We start from the raw sequence: 22,123 nt of genomic DNA, 5'->3' as shown, positions 1-22,123 counted from the left end.
TCCACAGATTTCACAACCAGTGAGAGTATTGATTTAATTGATTTTGGATATCAAACAGGGTTTCCATAGCCTTGTTTTCAAAATTTTCCATTTTATTGCGATGGCCAAATTTTAGCTACAATGTGGTGCATTTACTAATTATCCTATTAGTTATAAAAATAGAAAAACTTATATAAGTTGTCCAATTAATAGACTTTTCTGCTTTTGCCCACGTTTCGAATAGCCAAAAGATGCAGCAGGGAGCCAGAACCCTTTAAATCGGAAGCTCACAACTCAGCCACTAACAAATCCAACTATTACTACGAAGCAGAAAATTGTCAACGTCCATTAATTTAACCACTTAAATAATTTTTCTTTCCGTTTGAGATATTAGATAAGAAATAGAGAAATTTTCTAAGTCCTAAAAACTAAAGCGTCGAGAAATAAGAAAGAAAAAGAATGCGCGTCGAAAAACGTCGAAAAATAAAAATAAGAAAATAGCGCGTCGTAACTTAAAAGTCTAAAAATTATATCTAAAAAGTTGTGCCTAAAGGTCTAAAGGTAAATGCAATTTTTTTTTCAGAAAACGGCAATTACTTAAAGGCACTAAAATCTATTTAAAACTAAAGCGAAAAACGGCGTCGCAAAATTCTAAAGCACCTAAATCTTAGTCTAAAGAAAAAGCACTTAAGAGATTTTACGGCAAAGCCTAAAAATCTAGAAAATAAAAATAAGCTACGGCAAAAACTATGCTTTAAAACTAGCTACGAACGAAAAATATACAAATATTACGCTAAAACAAATGAAAAGATACAAAATATTAAAATAAACTTAAAGTTATAAAAATTATTTGTTTTTATAAAAATATTATTTTTATATTATTTATTTTATAAAAGTATTAATTTATATATATATATTTAATAATACTAATTAATATTTAAAATACAAATTAATTTAAAAACTAAAACTAAATATTAATATTAAATATAAACCTAATTAAGTTTTAATAATAATAATTAAATTATACTCGTAATAAATGCCAAATTAGGGTTCTGGGTGTGTCTGTCAGGGTGGCTCCGCGAGTCGTGGAGTTTTAAGCCTGCAAACTCCGCGAGTCGTGGAGTTTGCATTTTCGGTTTTTTTTTTTTAAATTTTATATTGTTTTTCTAAAATGATATATAAATATATTTATACAATAATAAATTAAAAATCTAGCGTTTCGCCAAGTCCCCGGCAGCGGCGCCAAAAACTTGATGTCGTAGCGTGGGGGTACGTGATAGTACTATATTTTACTACGAAATACGTTACAAATTACACAAGTTTTAATTATTTATTTACAAATGGGATATACCTAAACCTTGCTACAACACTATAGGCAGTGTGCCTAATCGTAGAGTAGTATAGTTTTTAGTAAGTCCGGTTCGTTCCACAGGGAGTGGGCTTATTGCACACTATATTTTTAAACAACTATATTTGTACAAAATATATATAATTATATATAATAATATATAAAAGGGGGTTTACCGTTTAATGACCGGTTTGTCGATTTATATTTTAAGCGAAGCGTATAGTAAATGACGATATTTAAATAACAATATAAAATAAATAACAATAATTAAAATGACAATAAATAAAAGTACGAGGAAATATGAAATAAAATATATTATGCTTATTTAAACTTCCGTAACCATGATGGTTGACATGTTGATTTTAGTTTTATGCCCATGGGTTAATTGTCCTTTATCCTGGATTATTTAATATGTCTGTCTGATTTTTGTCCATAACAGTCCATCGGTCATAAATTTAAAGTGCGAGTGTCCTCGTAAATTATTCTTATACCCGAAGTCAAATATTCCAACTAATTGGGGACTTAAACTGTAACAAGGTTTTAATACTTTGTTTAATAATTACACTAGGATATCGACTGCGTGTAACCCAAGGTTTTAATACTTTGTTATCAATTATGCCAAGTGTCCTTGTACATAATTTCACCCCTGTTTTAATAATTCCATAGACTATTAATCCATTCCCGTGTCCGGTTAAATGAACGATTATTCGTACATATAAATACCCCGCCCATCGTGTCCGATCGAGTGTATATGGTTATTTATAGGGACGTCCAATTGTAAATATTTATATTAAAATTAACAAACTATCATGTAGTTAAACAAATATAAAGCCCATTAATAGCCCATAGTCTAATTTCCACAAGTGTCGCTCTTTTGTCCAAACCCCAATTATGGTACAAAGCCCAATTACCCAATTTTAATATTTTTAGGTCAACATCATAATTACTTCATCTTAAATAAACATAATAATAACTTAAGTACGAGACATTAATTTAAAAAGGAGAACATAGCTTACATTGATTATTTATCGCGTAGTGTTACACGGACAGAGCTCCGACTTTAAAACCCGTAAAATAACCTTTGCATAACCCAAAACTAATCTAATATAAAACTATACTATACTATATATATAATATATATATATATATATATATATATATATATATATATATATATATATATATATATATATATATATATATATATATATATTATTACATAGGAGTATTATTATTATTATTTATATTTTAAACTTGCAGAATTCGTGGCCTTTTATAGGGATTTCTGATTTTTCAAACTCCGCGAGTCGTGGAGTTTTTGGCCTTCAAACTTCGCGAGTCGTGGAGTTTGATTTTCCAGCTCACAAACTTTTGGCTCCTAGCTTGTCGACATAATAAATATATAAATATAAAATATAAATAATTAATATAATTATTTATATATTATATTATATTCTTGTGCATAGTAGACTTGTAATTTTTGCACCGTTGCGTCGCGCGTTGAGAGTTGACTCATGTCCCGGTTCCGGATTTTCGAACGCCCTTGCGTACAATTTAATATCTTGTACTTTGCGTTTTGTGACTTGTACTCTTGTCATTTTTAGACGTTTTTCATCAATAAATTGAACCACTTGGATTGTATCTTGTACATTTGAGTTTTTTGGTCATTTGCGTTTTCAAATCGTCGTTTTCGCCTTTTGTCTTCGCACTTATTTAATATAAACGATTACAACTTAAAATAGGACAATTACAACTAAATAATTTACATATTGGGAGGATATTTCTACAAAATATATATTTATTTGGAGCACTATCACCTATGCTGCATGAAAAAGAAATAGAATTGAGCATAGGAGAAGCCTCAATCATGAAAATCTTGAAATTCATAATGAACTGCTCAACATTAATCAATACAAGAAAGATGATTTAAAGAGAAATGCTAAGTTCATGGTAAAGTATGACAGAAAGAGGGCAAAGCTGTATGCTGAGCGAGTAGAAAGAATCAAAAAGATGACACCTGAAGAGATGCAAAGATATTTGGATTCTAACAGGTCAGGGGAAGAAAGAGCTGATGTGTTTATGGATGGTATGATGAAAACCAGCTAATCCCCTCAACCTGCTTCTTCTGCTCAGCCAGCTGCACAATCACAGCCAGTAGAGATCATCAACCTTGAAGATGATGTAGAAAAGTCAGTAGAGACAGATCTGTCTGCTGCTGAGGGGGAGTATCTTGCAATAACTCCCCTACTGCCTCCACAAGAACCAGTATCAACATAAGAACCACCAGCTGAACCCAAGCCTATTGATAAACAAAGGGTAAAATCTGCCCCTAAGGATAACCAGCCCTTAAGGAAAGAGCCCTTATTTGAGGCAGCTGGTGAAGGTACTCTGGCAGTTGTACCAGCTGATACTAATCAGTCAGCTGGTACTGAAGACACAGCAAGGAGTGATGTGATAGAAGACCCAGCCAGAAGTGTGCTGCTGGGTGAAACAAGAGCTGAAGACCCAGCAAAGGAGGATGAGCTGGGAGCTAAATTTGATAACGATTCTGCTGATGCTGCTAACTTTACAGTCTGGGGTAGGGGCAGCTCAACTTTTATACTATCACCAATACCTGCACAGACTCTTGCCTATTTTGATAGGGCACCGGATAAACGTCATGACTTTGAACCAGTGGGTCCTTCTGGCACAGCAGAATCACCTTTTGTATATCCTCCATCTTCCTCAAAACCAAATGGTAAACATACTACTTGGGAAGATGACTCAACTGCAAAAAAAAAGCCTGAAATAAGAAAGATGAATCCAGATGAAAGAGAGGCTTATAGGCTTGAGATCACTGTTCCTGAGCTGCTAGAACAAAGAGCAGCATGAATACTATAAAGAATACGTCATATCAGACTATTGTATCATCCACTTGACCAGCAATTCTACATTAATGCTATGGAGTTCAACATTGATATTAGTATGTACTTATACAACAGTGGTCAAAGGCTCCACAATGATGAGGAGAAAGCCTTATTTTTATGAGGCTTTACAGCTGGGTATGGATTTAATTATGACAAAAATCGCAGATATGTATACTAGAATGTTATGTGCAGCCAGCACATGTTTGTTTATGTATATACAATAAATATTGATGTGTCAAGTGTTTAGTTTGCTGCCTAGTCTACCAGCACAAGGTAGATAGTATGCTTCAATTAGCACAATGTGTACCCAGCAATTCAAGAATATCAAGTGACTCAGCATAGAAGAACCAGCATGGCTAAAAAGCAGCTTACTACACAAGACAGCTATGCTCCATTACAAGCATAGTGATTTCCTGAGTGGTCTACATCAATTGTACTATTCAACAGAAGTCGAAGAAAAAGTTGAACAGAAAAGGACACGCGTCGGCGGCTGACAAGTGACCTTACAAGACCACGTGGGAATGCAGAAGTTTAACGCATGTTCAGACATGTGTTATTCTTTGTCAACGCCTAGGGAACACAACATTCTATTTGTTTAATCAAATAGTGGTGCCAAACTGAATTGCAGTGTTCCTGCAAATAGCTACCAAAGAGGAAGGAAGAGAGCACGCTCTCTGATGCAGTTGTCCACACAAATGCATACATCCTATGTATCAGTGGACAATACAATAATTACACGGTTAATAGGACTACTATAAATTAATGTATCCACTATTGTAACAACTAGTGGTGTGAATTTTATTTATTAAGAGCCCAAGCGTGTAATAGTTTCAGATAACCTCAATAGCTATAACTTAGGTGAATTTGTATCAACCAACTATCATTCCGCCAAGGATAGTTGTAATTCTTTGTGATTTATATCAATAAAGAATAATCGTTGAAAATTACCTTTGACTCTTATTTAATTTACTTGCATGAACACTAATTAGCTTAAACTGTTAAGAAAATAAAAAGAATTGTATTCACCCCCTCCCCCTCTACAGTACTCATGTTGTTAATCAAGGGACCAACAATATGTGTGTTGGGTGACAAATGATCACAAAGGAGTTTAAGTCCCCTAAGGGTGATGTCGACAATGCTATTAAAAAAAGAATAGAAAAAAGAGGAGGCAGGGAAAAGATGAACTCCGACCATAAACATAAAGCCGGTGGTCCAAAAAGAAGAAGAGGAATGGACAGGAAAATTAAAAGTTGTAAATAGAGGTAGAACGTAGAAAATAGTTTTTGGAGAAATCAAATGCTAAATATCACCGATATATACATATTAGTCATTAATAATCAGGGTTAAAGTACAAATATGCCATATACTTTTACTTTTGTTCCATTGTAGGCTATATATCGCAAATAATTTCACTGTAGGTTATAAACTTTCAAAAAGTGTATTAATATAAACGACTAAAGTTTTTAACTTAGCACTCGTAATGACGTGTTATCCTACTTGGCGATGAGTTGTCGTTGCACATAGGATTATGGTTGGTATTTAGCACCAATACATTGGGATAAAAGAGAAACTATATAGTCTATATTAGAACAAAAGAGAACCTGTCTATTCTATGTAACAAATGAGAATTTATGGTAAGGTCATCATATACCTTTAACTGTTGTAACATTTGCTTTAAGGGTTGTAACATGCCAATTTGATGATTTCGTAAATAAAGTTAGTATTTATAGTTAATTAACTAGCTAATTAATTAATGATAAATAAATAATTCAAGTATGTTTTTTATGCCATATGTACAATATAGGAAGCATTGTATAGAATCTTATGGTAAAATACCCTCTTGACCATATGTACAATATTTGAAATATTATGTAAAACTTTATGGTAAAACACCCACATATACATACAATATTTGAAACATTATGTACAACCTAATGATAAAACACTACATCACTATATGTACAATCTTTAAAACAAATTTTACTATCTTTTATAAAATACCACATGAACACATGTACAAACCTTGAACTATATTGTAAAACTTTCATATGGTAATTATATTTTAATTTAAAAAATTTCAAGAGGCATTTGTTATTAATAAAATAATTATTAAAAATTAAAACTTTATTATAATAAGAACTAGTAAGAATCGACCCTCGCGATGCGGCGGGGATTTTCGGGTTGCATATTCATATTTAATGTAGGGTTATGTATTTACGTAATTAAAAACTGTAACGACCCAACCCATTATTTAACGCAAAACTTTTTTATATATATATATAAGCTGACCACCATTGTCAGCCCATAGGTGCGGTGTGTCTCTCCCAGCCACGGCGCGGCTCATGATGAAAACTGAAGGTCAGGCACTGTCAAAAATTCTGTTAACAATTAACAATGATTCCCGCAGCACGGCCCCATCTGAATCTGATTTTATTTTCAGTATAATACGCAAGTCCCCCAAGTTTACAATCTTTAAACATGTTTTAAATCAAAAGACTCCACATAACATAGTTAAATTAAGGTTACATGTTTTCGCCCAAAATCAAAGTAACTTAACAACCGAGCCACATTTGCCCATTTACAATCCCAAAATATAAGTTTCGACCCGACAAGTTTAAATGTCAAACGAGACCCGAGCATGGTGTTTGGGGTTAAACTACCCAAAACTAGGTCGAACTTCAATAGCAATCTTCTAACATAATCAAAAGTGGAATATCTATAATCTGCAAGATTACTCTTGCCCTTATCAATACCAGAACCTAAAAAGAGTAAGAAACGAGAGGGTAAGCAAAAGTTTAGTGAATGCAACAATTATACATATACATATATAATATACTTATTTGCAAACACTTACTCACATACCACATACATGCTAGCAATTTAATTAGTACACAATCTCAATGCACAAGTTAAAGTCCTCAATACGTCACAAGCTAGCATAATCCATAGCATATAATATAAATAATATTGCTCAAGTAATCCACACACACATACACACACACACACACCATATGGTTAACCATACTCGCGTCATGGTGCTACCGGCTCCTTGGTTCACCCCATACGCATTTGTCATGATGCTACAGGCTCCGTGGTTCACATCATAACTTGAGTCATACTCACGCTAAGGCATTACCGGCTCCTTGGTTCACACCTTAACAACTCGTGCCATAGTGCTACCGGCTCCTTGGTTCACACTACAACACACATATCATGATGCTACCAGCTCCTTGGTTCACATCATAGCACATTCCCACATGCTATGGCACTACCGGCTCCTTGGTTCATACCATAGCACACAAATAAATACACTATATACATACACGTATAATTATTACACTCACCTTTTAACCGAAGAGTGAAAGTACGCAAAATAAGCTCCTCAACCGTCAATGCAAATACCTATTACATTATCATAAATCAACACACATCTAAATGGAACTTCGACCCTCCCAAATAGACACTTAGTGCAAAGGTTCACCAATTGCACTCACAACGCCACCCTTAGGCCCTAACCACCAATAATTACTAAAGCTAGTGACCAAGGCTTTAATTCACCCAAATATACATCACTAGGTCATTAAGTTAATGCTAGTGTTCTTTTGACCCAAAAACCCATTTTGACCTTATAATGGGTCAAACACTAAACTTGCAAGTCTCACACCCCAAATCACTAGTTAATCAAGTTTATTAGTGAACTTTAACCAAGATTAGTTTATAATACTAGTAATTTCATTCACCAACTCAAAATCACCATTATTGGATTTCTTACACTTTCAACCAACCCATAAACCCCCAATTTTAGAAAATCCAGGGTTTAATCACTTGCAAGACCCAAAAATGAAGACTAAACACAATTAACTCACAAAATTCAGTTTAGAGACTTACCACCACTCTTAAAGAGATGCTAGAAGGTAGAAATAGGAAAGATTGCACTCGATCTAAAGAAACCCACTTGAAAATCTCACAAGTCACCTCTCTCTCTAGTTTTCTCTTTCTACTTGAAGAGGATGAAGATAAGGTTGGTGAATGTGTTTATGACATATACACCCACCCAAAATATGGTCATAAAGGACCTAGAACCATCAAATATGTGAAAAGACTCATTTACCCTCTTATGTTTTAAGTGGTAAAACGAATCAGCGACAGGCCATAGTCACGCCGCGCCTCAAAAGGCCGCGCCGCGGTTCCAAGCAGAAATTGAAACAAGCAACTTTTTATTATAAATATACATTATGTACAATCGAGTTTCGGGTCTTACAACGCGTTGTTGCGGGTGTGTTTGGATACGCGTGAGTAGTACCTAGTACAATTAATGGTCTGCGAGCATTTTTTACGCCGGAAAAAAGCGTGTTAAAAAGGGGGCGGAACCATCGATATGATGTAGTTAGTTTGGTTGTTTATCATACATGTATACATATGTACGGAAGATAGTCCGAAATATTTAGCGGTTTTTTAAAAAGCGTCCGTTTCGCGTATAGTTAGTTTTGTTGCGTTCGTAAAATTATTTCGAGTTGGTCGGTAGTGTCGGAGAAATTTAACACCTAGCGAGCGGGAAGATACGGGCCGTTAAAAATTTGGGTGGAGTTTGTTTAAGTTTTTTTAATAAAATAAGATATTTACACTTTTTACCCCTGGAAAATTTGTAAATATAGCAAAGTTTGGGAGGGTATGTTGTAAATTTGTTTGGTGTTGTCGTTTTGATCTTGTTGGAACGACGTATTTCTGGACGAGTTTTAGTATATAGTTAGAACGACGTATTTCTAGACGAGTTTTAGTATATAGAATTAATACTTATTATTATTATTATCATAATAATAATAATAATAATAATAATAATAATAATAATAATAATAATAATAATAATAATAATAATAATAATAATAATAATAATAATTATTATTATTATTATTATTATTATTATTATTATTATTATTATTATTATTATTATTATTATTATTATTATTATTAGACAAAATTTCATTCCTCGTCCCTGAACTTTACATCAAATTTGACTCCATGTCTTTTTTTTTTTGTTACATTCCTCCCCCCTAATGTATCAAAAATCTACATCCCTTGTCCTCCCGTCTACTTTCTGTCAAAACCAGCTGTTACCTCTTATCACGGGCATATCATGTGGGGGTATTTTTGTCATTGAGACCTGCAGTTGGGGTTTGTTGAAGACATTTTTTGTTTCTTTTAGATTTGTAGATAAACCCCTTATATCCTCTTTCAATAATCCATGAACAAACCCATTTTTACATATATGTCTAAAACCATCAAACCCATTTATACAAATACAAATCTAACGATTCGTGAAAATCAAAATTCGAATATAGTTCGTATATATCTGGAAAATCAACTATTGCTAAATAATTCCCCCCGAATGATGTACGACCGTTGATGAAGATTTTGTAATCTTCAAAACTTGATGTCATTGTTATTTCAACGATCTTTGAGTTTGCACAGCGGAATGCGCAAGGTAGACATTCATCATTGCATCACTTCATGGTGATGAAGACATGAATTCTTGAAAGCTCTCCCCTCAAGGTAAACAAACTCCTAATATCTCATTGAAGAACAATTCTAATCTCAATTAAAGTCTTTGATATTGAAGACAGTGAGGAAAGATCTTCTTTGAATACATATAGCTCCCCTCAACACATGCCTTGATTAGTAAGCTCGAAAAACTAGAGAAACTCTCCCTTCAAAGTATTTGGGGCACGACCGATCAAGTTTGATTTCAATCAATCCCATGATTGTCTCATAAATCGCATAGATCGTTGGCTCCTTCGAAGTTCCTAACATCTCAAATACTCCCCCAAGGATGTGGAAGTCGCTTTTCGTTTTCCTTTGCTCACTCGTCAAACAAGTAACGCCTTGATTTTATCTCTTTGAAGTTCGAGTCCAATACCGTACACATATTGAAGTCACACGCACATCAACCATATACATATCTTGTAGTGACCCAAACTTTTCCATGTTTATATATATTAATTGAGATTTATATTTACATGATTAAATGTTTCCAACATGTTAAGCAATCAAACTTGTTAAGACTTGATGAATTGAAATAGATTTCATATAGACAATTGACCACCCAAGTTGACCGGTGATTCACGAACGTTAAACCTTGTAAAAACTATACGATGACATATATATGGTTATATATATAGTTAACATGATTTTGTTATAAGTATGTATCTCATTAGGTATTTTAACAATGAGTTATATACATAAAAATGAGACTATTAATTTAAGAAACTCGAAAACGATATATATAACGATTATCGTTATAACAACGTCTTACTAGGTACATATGAATCATATTAAGATATTGATACACTTGGTTAATTATGTTAAATGATAAGTAAATATATTATTAAGTGTATTAATAATGAAATACATATGTAAAAAATAAGACTACTAACTTAATGATTTCGAAACAAGACATATATGTAACGATTATCGTTGTAACGACATTTAACTGTATATATATCATACTAAGATATATTATATATCATAATATCATGATAATATAACAATTTAACATCTCATTTGTTATAATAAACAATGGGCTAACAACATTCAACAAGATCGTTAACCTAAAGGTTTCAAAACAACATTTACATGTAACGACTAACGATGACTTAACGACTCAGTTAAAATGTATATACATGTAGTGTTTTAATATGTATTCATACACTTTTGAAAGACTTCAAGACACTTATTAAAATACTTCTACTTAACAAAAATGCTTACAATTACATCCTCGTTCAGTTTCATCAACAATTCTACTCGTATGCACCCGTATTCGTACTCGTACAATACACAGCTTTTAGATGTATGTACTATTGGTATATACACTCCAATGATAAGCTCTTAGCAGCCCATGTGAGTCACCTAACACATGTGGGAACCATCATTTGGCAACTAGCATGAAATATCTCATAAAATTACAAAAATATGAGTAATCATTCATGACTTATTTACATGAAAACAAAATTACATATCCTTTATATCTAATCCATACACCAACGACCAAAAACACCTACAAACACTTTCATTCTTCAATTTTCTTCATCTAATTGATCTCTCTCAAGTTCTATCTTCAAGTTCTAAGTGTTCTTCATATATTTTACAAGTTCTAGTTACATAAAATCAAGAATACTTTCAAGTTTGCTAGCTCACTTCCAATCTTGTAAGGTGATCATCCAACCTCAAGAAATCTTTGTTTCTTACAGTAGGTTATCATTCTAATACAAGGTAATAATCATATTCAAACTTTGGTTCAATTTCTATAACTATAACAATCTTATTTCAAGTGATGATCTTACTTGAACTTGTTTTCGTGTCATGATTCTGCTTCAAGAACTTCGAGCCATCCAAGGATCCATTGAAGCTAGATTCATTTTTCTCTTTTCCAGTAGGTTTATCCAAGGAACTTAAGGTAGTAATGATGTTCATAACATCATTCGATTCATACATATAAAGCTATCTTATTCGAAGGTTTAAACTTGTAATCACTAGAACATAGTTTAGTTAATTCTAAACTTGTTCGCAAACAAAAGTTAATCCTTCTAACTTGACTTTTAAAATCAACTAAACACATGTTCTATATCTATATGATATGCTAACTTAATGATTTAAAACCTGGAAACACGAAAAACACCGTAAAACCGGATTTACGCCGTCGTAGTAACACCGCGGGCTGTTTTGGGTTAGTTAATTAAAAACTATGATAAACTTTGATTTAAAAGTTGTTATTCTGAGAAAATGATTTTTATTATGAACATGAAACTATATCCAAAAATTATGGTTAAACTCAAAGGGGAAGTATGTTTTCTAAAATGGTCATCTAGACGTCGTTCTTTCGACTGAAATGACTACCTTTACAAAAATGACTTGTAACTTATTTTTTCGACTATAAACCTATACTTTTTCTGTTTAGATTCATAAAATAGAGTTCAATATGAAACCATAGCAATTTGATTCACTCAAAACGGATTTAAAATGAAGAAGTTATGGGTAAAACAAGATTGGATAATTTTTCTCATTTTAGCTACGTGAAAATTGGTAACAAATCTATTCCAACCATAACTTAATCAACTTGTATTGTATATTATGTAATCTTGAGATACCATAGACACGTATACAATGTTTCGACCTATCATGTCGACACATCTATATATATTTCGGAACAACCATAGACACTCTATATGTGAATGTTGGAGTTAGCTATACAGGGTTGAGGTTGATTCCAAAATATATATAGTTTGAGTTGTGATCAATACTGAGATACGTATACACTGGGTCGTGGATTGATTCAAGATAATATTTATCGATTTATTTCTGTACATCTAATTGTGGACAACTAGTTGTAGGTTACTAACGAGGACAACTGACTTAATAAACTTAAAACATCAAAATATATTAAAAGTGTTGTAAATATATTTTGAACATACTTTGATATATATGTATATATTGTGATAGGTTCGTGAATCAACCAGTGGCCAAGTCTTACTTCCCGACGAAGTAAAAATCTGTGAAAGTGAGTTATAGTCCCACTTTTAAAATCTAATATTTTTGGGATGAGAATACATGCAGGTTTTATAAATGTTTTACAAAATTGACACAAGTACGTGAAACTACATTCTATGGTTGAATTATCGAAATCGAATATGCCCCTTTTTATTAAGTCTGGTAATCTAAGAATTAGGGAACAGACACCCTAATTGACGCGAATCCTAAAGATAGATCTATCGGGCCCAACAAGCCCCATCCAAAGTACCGGATGCTTTAGTACTTCGAAATTTATATCATATCCGAAGGGTTTCCCGGAATGATGGGGATATTCTTATATATGCATCTTGTTAATGTCGGTTACCAGGTGTTCACCATATGAATGACTTTTATCTCTATGTATGGGATGTGTATTGAAATATGAAATTTTGTGGTCTATTATTATGATTTGATATATATAGGTTAAACCTATAACTCACCAACATTTTTGTTGACGTTTTAAGCATGTTTATTCTCAGGTGATTATTAAGAGCTTCCGCTGTCGCATACTTAAATAAGGACGAGATTTGGAGTCCATGTTTGCATGATATTGTGTAAAAACTGCATTCAAGAAACTTATTTTGTTGTAACATATTTGTATTGTAAACCATTATGTAATGGTTGTGTGTAAACAGGATATTTTAGATTATCATTATTTGATAATCTACGTAAAGCTTTTTAAACCTTTATTGATGAAATAAAGGTTATGGTTTGTTTTAAAATGAATGCAGTCTTTGAAAAACGTCTCATATAGAGGTCAAAACCTCGCAACGAAATCAAATAATATGGAACGTTTTTAATCAATAAGAACGGGACATTTCAGTTGGTATCCGAGCGTTGGTCTTAGAGAACCAGAATTTTGCATTAGTGTGTCTTATCGAGTTTGTTAGGATGCATTAGTGAGTCTGGACTTCGACCGTGTTTACTTGAAAAATGATTGCTTAACAAATTTTGTTGGAAACTATATATTTTTAATATGTGAATATTATGTGATATATTAATCTCTTAACGCGTTTGATATTATGTGATAGATGTCTACCTCTAGAACAAGTCCCATTGACTCACCTAATAATAATGAAGAGTCAAATGTAAATTGGAATGATTCGTGGACTGATTCACAAGTTCCCGAAGAGGAACCGGAAGAAGAGTCGGAACCGGAAGAAGAATCGGAACCGGAAGAAGAATCGGAACCGGATGAAGAAGTAGAACCGGTGGGGGAAATAATAAAACGGTTAAGTAAAAGAAAATCCTCAACCAACCGACCAAGGTTAATTATGGTCAATGGTGTTTCCGCCAAGGAAGCAAAATATTGGGAGGATTACAAATTCTCCGATGAATCGGATTCCGACGAGAATTCCGATGATGTTATAGAAATTACCCCAACTGAATTTAAAAAGGCAAAATAAAATAATAAGGGAAAGGGCATAAAAATAGAGAAATCTAATTCCAACCCCGATGAACTTTATATGTATCGTCAACCCCCGAAGTCCTTAAGTTGTAACAATGACCCGGGAACCTCTAAACCACCAGGTTTTTCTAAACCGTTGTGGAAAACGACAGTTATTATTAGGGGAACATCATATATCCCTAGAAACTTGGCAAAACGAACCAAAACCGAAGAAGAAGAAACGAGCGAGTCGGAATAAGATAGTTGTATTCGTGTGGTGTAATATATGTAATATAGTGTGCTTATGCTTTATGATATATGTAAAAATTACTTGTATTAATAAGTATTTTTTTATGAATCTAACTCTTGTCTATTTTACAGTTTAAAAACACAAAATGGATAGACAACCCAATATTTTAAGAGACCTACCCGGAGACATGATTGATGAAATCTTGTCTAGAGTCGGTCAGAATTCCTCGGCACAACTATTTAAGGCGAGATCAGTTTGTAAGACATTCGAAGAACGTTCCAAGAATGTCTTGGTTTATAAGAGACTTTCGTTTGAAAGATGGGGGATATCACATTGGGAAACCCATAAGTTACGATGTGTTTACTTTGACGCATATATTGCGGGGAACCCAAATGCTATTTTACGCAACGGGTTAAGAAATTATTTTGACTCAATATATCCGAATATTGGACTTCGTGATTTAGAAAAAGCGGCTAACATGCAACATAAAGAAGCATGTTATGCTTACGGATTAGTAATGTTCGCTTCTCACCAAAGTGAGAACAAAAACATCGGGCTACAACTATTAAACAAAACGTTTCCACAAGTGACGGAGTCGATAATTGGGGTAAGAAATGAGGTTTTTAGATTGTTACGGGACTGTTGGACATTACGTAACCCTCGTCATTTTGACGACGTTACAACACACTGTCTTATCAACGGCCATAACGGTTATGTTCCACAAGACCAAGGATGGGAAGTAATCCTAGTAAAACCAGAATGCATGACTTGTTTCTGGACGTATGAATTACGTGTCTTTATTGCCTTTGCTGAACGACTTGTGTACTAGCTAGAATTATCTTCACAACTATCTTGTATCAAAGTTATTGTGTGCTATATTTCATGCTTTATGTAAAATAAGCGGTATTGTAAGTTTGTAAAATATTGTATAAAAGTTTGAACGCGAAATATTATTATAATCAGTTTTTCATATAGAATTGTAGTAGTTGAATTATATATTAGCTACTAAGTATGAACTTAACGGGTAGGTACTAACCGAATTTAAACTTATAAAACGCTAATATGAAGAAAAAGCTTTTATAAATGAGTTCATATTATGCTACGAAATACTATTAACTACTCTTAATATTCTGTATGATTAACTTGTTCCATTTGACTATTTTGAAGGAAATGGCACCGACTACTCGACACACCATGAATATGAATGAAGAGGAATTTCGTACTTTTCTAGCTTCAAACATAGCCGCAGTACAGGCTGCGCTACATACCAACAATAACCTTGGATCTAGCAGTACAGGAAATCGTGTAGGATGCACTTACAAAGAATTCACTGCCTGCAAACCTTTGGAATTTGATGGAACCGAAGGACCGATCGGATTGAAACGGTGGACCGAGAAGGTCGAATCGGTGTTTGCCATAAGTAAGTGTACTGAAGAGGACAAAGTGAAGTACGCTACGCATACCTTCACAGGTTCTGCGTTAACATGGTGGAATACCTATCTAGAGCAAGTGGGACAAGACGATGCGTACGCACTACCGTGGTCAGCATTCAAGCACTTGATGAACGAGAAGTACCGTCCCAGAACCGAGGTCAATAAGCTCAAGACAGAACTTAGAGGGTTACGAACCCAAGGATTTGATATTACCACGTACGAAAGACGATTCACAGAATTGTGCCTATTGTGTCCGGGAGCATTCGAAGATGAGGAAGAGAAGATCGACGCGTTTGTGAAAGGATTACCGGAAAGAATCCAAGAAGATATAAGTTCACACGAGCCCGCCTCTATACAACAGGCATGTAGAATGGCTCACAAACTAGTGAACCAGATTGAAGAAAGAATTAAAGAACAGACTGCTGAAGAGGCCACTGTGAAGCAAGTCAAAAGAAAGTGGGAGGAAAACGGTGATAAGAATCACCAATACAACAACAACAACAGCAATTACAACAATAATCGCAACAATTATCCCAACAATCGCAACATCAATCGCAACTACAACAAACGGCCCAACAACAACAACAACAACAACAACAACAGCAACTACAACAATCATCCCAACAACAATAATAACCGCAACAACAACAACAATCAGAAGCAGCTATGCCAAAGATGTGAAAAGTATCACTCGGGGTTCTGCACCAAATTTTGCAACAAGTGTAAAAGAAATGGTCATAGCGCGGCGAAGTGTGAGGTCTACGGACCAGGGGTTAATAGAACGAATGGAACAAATGGTGTCGGAACGAGTAATGGCGGAGCAAGTAGTGTCGGAGCAAGTTATGCCAATGTAGTTTGTTATAAATGTGGAAAACCGGGCCACATTATTAGAAATTGCCTGAACCAGGAGAACACGAATGGACAAGGCCACGGAAGAGTTTTCAATATTAATGCGGCAGAGGCACAGGAAGACTCAGAGCTTGTTACGGGTACGTTTCTTATTGACAATAAATCTGCTTACGTTTTATTTGATTCGGGTGCGGATAGAAGCTATATGAGTAGAGATTTTTGTGCTAAATTAAGTTGTCCATTGACGCCTTTGGATAGTAAATTTTTACTCGAATTAGCAAATGGTAAATTAATTTCAGCAGATAATATATGTCGGAATCGAGAAATTAAACTAGTTAGCGAAACATTTAAGATTGATTTGATACCAGTAGAGTTAGGGAGTTTTGATGTGATAATCGGTATGGACTGGTTGAAATAAGTGAAAGCAGAGATCGTATGTTACAAAAATGCAATTCGCATTATACGAGAAAAAGGAAAACCCTTAATGGTGTACGGAGAAAAGGGCAACACGAAGCTACATCTTATTAGTAATTTGAAGGCACAAAAACTAATAAGAAAAGGTTGCTATGCTGTTCTAGCACACGTCGAGAAAGTACAAACTGAAGAAAAGAGCATCAATGATGTTCCCATTGCAAAAGAATTTCCCGATGTATTTCCGAAAGAATTACCGGGATTACCCCCACATCGATCTGTTGAATTTCAAATAGATCTTGTACCAGGAGCTGCACCAATAGCTCGTGCTCCTTACAGACTCGCACCCAGCGAGATGAAAGAACTGCAAATCCAATTACAAGAACTTTTAGAGCGTGGTTTCATTCGACCAAGCACATCACCGTGGGGAGCTCCTGTTTTGTTTGTCAAGAAGAAAGATGGTACATTCAGGTTGTGTATCGACTACCGAGAGTTGAACAAACTTACCATCAAGAACCGCTACCCACTACCGAGAATCGACGACTTATTTCATCAACTACAAGGCTCGTCTGTTTATTCAAAGATTGACTTACGTTCCGGGTATCATCAAATGCGGGTGAAAGAAGATGATATTCCAAAGACTGCTTTCAGAACACGTTACGGTCATTACGAGTTTATGGTCATGCCGTTTGGTTTAACTAATGCACCAGCTGTGTTCATGGACCTTATGAACCGAGTGTGTGGACCATACCTTGACAAGTTTGTCATTGTTTTCATTGATGACATACTTATTTACTCAAAGAATGACCAAGAACACGGTGAACATTTGAGAAAGGTGTTAGAAGTATTGAGGAAGGAAGAATTGTACGCTAAGTTTTCAAAGTGTGCATTTTGGTTGGAAGAAGTTCAATTCCTCGGTCACATAGTGAACAAAGAAGGTATTAAGGTGGATCCGGCAAAGATAGAAACTGTTGAAAAGTGGGAAACCCCGAAAACTCCGAAACACATACACCAGTTTTTAGGACTAGCTGGTTACTACAGAAGGTTCATCCAAGATTTTTTCCAGAATAGCAAAACCCTTGACTGCATTAACGCATAAAGGGAAGAAATTTGAATGGAATGATGAACAAGAGAAAGCGTTTCAGTTATTGAAGAAAAAGCTAACTACGGCACCTATATTGTCATTGCCTGAAGGGAATGATGATTTTGTGATTTATTGTGACGCATCAAAGCAAGGTCTCGGTTGTGTATTAATGCAACGAACGAAGGTGATTTCTTATGCGTCTAGACAATTGAAGATTCACGAACAAAATTATACGACGCATGATTTGGAATTAGGAGCGGTTGTTTTTGCATTAAAGACTTGGAGGCACTACTTATATGGGGTCAAAAGTATTATATATACCGACCACAAAAGTCTTCAACACATATTTAATCATAAACAACTGAATATGAGGCAGCGTAGGTGGATTGAATTGTTGAATGATTACGACTTTGAGATTCGTTACCACCCGGGGAAGGCAAATGTGGTAGCCGATGCCTTGAGCAGGAAGGACAGAGAACCCATTCGAGTAAAATCTATGAATATAATGATTCATAATAACCTTACTACTCAAATAAAGGAGGCGCAACAAGGAGTTTTAAAAGAGGGAAATTTAAAGGATGAAATACCCAAAGGATCGGAGAAGCATCTTAATATTCAGGAAGACGGAACCCGGTATAGGGCTGAAAGGATTTGGGTACCAAAATTTGGAGATATGAGAGAAATGGTACTTAGAGAAGCTTATAAAACCAGATACTCAATACATCCTGGAACGGGGAAGATGTACAAGGATCTCAAGAAACATTTTTGGTGGCCGGGTATGAAAGCCGATGTTGCTAAATACGTAGGAGAATGTTTGACGTGTTCTAAGGTCAAAGCTGAGCATCAGAAACCATCAGGTCTACTTCAACAACCCGAAATCCCGGAATGGAAATGGGAAAACATTACCATGGATTTCATCACTAAATTGCCAAGGACTGCAAGTGGTTTTGATACTATTTGGGTAATAGTTGATCGTCTCACCAAATCAGCACACTTCCTGCCAATAAGAGAAGATGACAAGATGGAGAAGTTAGCACGACTGTATTTGAAGGAAGTCGTCTCCAGACATGGAATACCAATCTCTATTATCTCTGATAGGGATGGCAGATTTATTTCAAGATTCTGGCAGACATTACAGCAAGCATTAGGAACTCGTCTAGACATGAGTACTGCCTATCATTCACAAACTAATGGGCAGAGCAAAAGGACGATACAAACACTTGAAGACATGCTACAAGCATGTGTTATTGATTTCGGAAATAGTTGGGATCGACATCTACCGTTAGAAGAATTTTCCTACAACAACAGCTACCATTCAAGCATTGAGATGGCGCCGTTTGAAGCACTTTATGGTAGAAAGTGCAGGTATCCGATTTGTTGGAGTGAAGTGGGGGATAGACAGATTACGGGTCCGGAGATTATACAAGAAACTACCGAGAAGATCATCCAAATTCAACAACGGTTGAAAACTGCCCAAAGTCGACAAAAGAGCTACGCTGACATTAAAAGAAAAGATATAGAATTTGAAATTGGAGAGATGGTCATGCTTAAAGTTGCACCTTGGAAAGGCGTTGTTCGATTTGGTAAACGAGGGAAATTAAATCCAAGGTATATTGGACCATTCAAGATTATTGATCGTGTCGGACCAGTAGCTTACCGACTTGAGTTACCTCAACAACTCGCGGCTGTACATAACACTTTCCACGTCTCGAATTTGAAGAAATGTTTTGCTAAATAAGATCTCACTATTCTGTTAGATGAAATCCAAATCAACGAAAAACTTCAATTCATCGAAGAACCCGTCGAAATAATGGATCGTGAGGTTAAAAGACTTAAGCAAAACAAGATACCAATTGTTAAGGTTAGATGGAATGCTCGTAGAGGACCCGAGTTCACCTGGGAGCGTGAAGATCAGATGAAGAAGAAATACCCGCATCTATTTCCAGAAGATTTTTCAACACCTTCAACATCTTAAAATTTCGGGACGAAATTTATTTAACGGGTAGGTACTGTAGTGACCCGAACTTTTCCATATTTATATATATTAATTGAGATTGATATTTACATGATTAAATGTTTCCAACATTTTAAGCAATCAAACTTGTTAAGACTTGATTAATTGAAATATGTTTCATATAGACAATTGACCACCCAAGTTGACCAGTGATTCACGAACGTTAAAACTTGTAAAAACTATACAATGATATATATATGGTTATATATATAGTTAACATGTTTTTATTATAAGTATGTATCTCATTAGGTATTTTAACAATGAGTTATATACATAAAAATGAGACTATTAATTTAAGAAACTCGAAAACGATATATATAACGATTATCGTTGTAACAACGTCTTACTAGGTACATATGAATCATATTAAGATATTGATACACTTGGTTAATTATGTTAAATGATAAGTAAATATATTATTAAGTGTATTAACAATGAAATACATATGTAAAAATAAGACTACTAACTTATGATTTCGAAACGAGACATATATGTAACGATTATCATTGTAACAACATTTAACTGTATATACATCATACTAAGATACATTATATATCATAATATCATGATAATATAATAATTTAACATCTCATTTGTTATAATAAACAATGGGTTAACAACATTCAACAAGATCGTTAACCTAAAGGTTTCAAAACAACATTTACATGTAACGACTAACGATGACTTAACGACTCAGTTAAAATGTATATACATGTAGTGTTTTAATATGTATTCATACACTTTTGAAAGACTTCAAGACACTTATCAAAATACTTCTACTTAACAAAAATGCTTACAATTACATCCTCGTTTCGTTTCATCAACAATTCTACTTGTATGCACCCGTATTCGTACTCGTACAATACACAGCTTTTAGATGTATGTACTATTGGTATATACACTCCAATGATCAGCTCTTAGCAGTCCATGTGAGTCACCTAACACATGTGGGAACCATCATTTGGCAACTAGCATGAAATATCTCATAAAATTACAAAAATATGAGTAATCATTCATGACTTATTTACATGAAAACAAAATTACATATCCTTTATATCTAATCCATACACCAACGACCAAAAACACCTATAAACACTTTCATTCTTCAATTTTCTTCATCTAATTGATCTCTCTCAAGTTCTATCTTCAAGTTCTAAGTGTTCTTCATATATTTTACAAGTTCTAGTTACATAAAATCAAGAATACTTTCAAGTTTGCTAGCTCACTTCCAATCTTGTAAGGTGATCATCCAACCTCAAGAAATCTTTGTTTCTTACAATAGGTTATCATTCTAATACAAGGTAATAATCATATTCAAACTTTGGTTCAATTTCTATAACTATAACAATCTTATTTCAAGTGATGATCTTACTTGAACTTGTTTTCGTGTCATGATTCTGCTTCAAGAACTTCGAGCCATCCAAGGATCCGTTGAAGCTAGATCCATTTTTCTCTTTTCCAGTAGGTTTATCCAAGGAACTTAAGGTAGTAATGATGTTCATAACATCATTCGATTCATACATATAAAGCTATCTTATTCGAAGGTTTAAACTTGTAATCACTAGAACATAGTTTAGTTAATTCTAAACTTGTTCGCAAACAAAAGTTAATCCTTCTAACTTGACTTTTGAAATCAACTAAACACATGTTCTATATCTATATGATATGCTAACTTAATGATTTAAAACCTGGAAACACGAAAAACACCGTAAAACCGGATTTACGCCGTCGTAGTAACACCGCGGGCTGTTTTGGGTTAGTTAATTAAAAACTATGATAAACTTTGATTTAAAAGTTGTTATTCTGAGAAAATGATTTTTATTATGAACATGAAACTATATCCAAAAATTATGGTTAAACTCAAAGGGGAAGTATGTTTTCTAAAATGGTCATCTAGACG

The sequence above is a fragment of the Rutidosis leptorrhynchoides genome, chromosome 1 (assembly GCF_046630445.1).
Source record: "Rutidosis leptorrhynchoides isolate AG116_Rl617_1_P2 chromosome 1, CSIRO_AGI_Rlap_v1, whole genome shotgun sequence".
NCBI lineage: Eukaryota > Viridiplantae > Streptophyta > Magnoliopsida > Asterales > Asteraceae > Rutidosis > Rutidosis leptorrhynchoides.
The sequence above is the reverse complement of the archived record's forward strand: the minus strand, read 5'-3'. Positions refer to the sequence as shown.